Source organism: Oncorhynchus keta, unplaced genomic scaffold (genome assembly GCF_023373465.1).
Source record: "Oncorhynchus keta strain PuntledgeMale-10-30-2019 unplaced genomic scaffold, Oket_V2 Un_contig_20193_pilon_pilon, whole genome shotgun sequence".
NCBI classification, from domain to species: Eukaryota; Metazoa; Chordata; class Actinopteri; order Salmoniformes; family Salmonidae; genus Oncorhynchus; species Oncorhynchus keta.
The window spans coordinates 1-723 of NW_026281866.1; the positions used below are offsets into that span (position 1 = coordinate 1).

The 723-nt window shown below is 35.3% G+C and overlaps 1 long non-coding RNA gene across 2 annotated transcripts; it reads right to left on the reverse strand.

Moving 5' to 3' along the window:
• Positions 1-33: 33 nt before the first annotated feature.
• Positions 34-703, reverse strand: LOC127920653 (uncharacterized). 2 transcript variants are annotated; one of them, XR_008106793.1, is made up of 3 exons: positions 592-703; positions 225-377; positions 34-81 (listed from the first exon to the last, which is right to left on the reverse strand). It is a non-coding gene; the product is annotated as an uncharacterized LOC127920653 (long non-coding RNA). The 2 variants fall into 2 exon arrangements; XR_008106792.1 differs by lacking the exon at positions 34-81 and adding an exon at positions 94-184.
• Between the last annotated feature and the right edge of the window lie 20 nt (positions 704-723).

Sequence of the window (723 nt, forward strand, 5' to 3'; positions counted from 1 at the left end):
TGTTTGACCTCTCTATGAACTAACAGTGTTATAATCTGTGTGTTTGACCTCTCTAACAGTGTTTTAATCTGTGTGTTTGACCTCTCTAACAGTGTTATCTGTGTGTTTGACCTCTCTATGAACTAACAGTGTTATAATCTGTGTGTTTGACCTCTCTAACAGTGTTATAATCTGTGTGTTTGACCTCTCTATGAACTAACAGTGTTATAATCTGTGTGTTTGACCTCTCTATGAACTAACAGTGTTATAATCTGTGTGTTTGACCTCTCTAACAGTGTTATAATCTGTGTGTTTGACCTCTCTATGAACTAACAGTGTTATAATCTGTGTGTTTGACCTCTCTATGAACTAACAGTGTTATAATCTGTGTGTTTGACCTCTCTAACAGTGTTATAATATGTGTGTTTGACCTCTCTAACAGTGTTATAATCTGTGTGTTTGACCTCTCTAACAGTGTTATAATCTGTGTTTTTTTTACCTCTCTATGAACTAACAGTGTTATAATCTGTGTGTTTGACCTCTCTGTGAACTAACAGTGTTTTAATCTGTGTGTTTGACATCTCTAACAGTGTTATAATCTGTGTGTTTGACCTCTCTAACAGTGTTATAATCTGTGTGTTTGACCTCTCTATGAACTAACAGTGTTATAATCTGTGTGTTTGACCTCTCTATGAACTAACAGTGTTATAATCTGTGTGTTTGACCTCTCTATGAACTAACAGT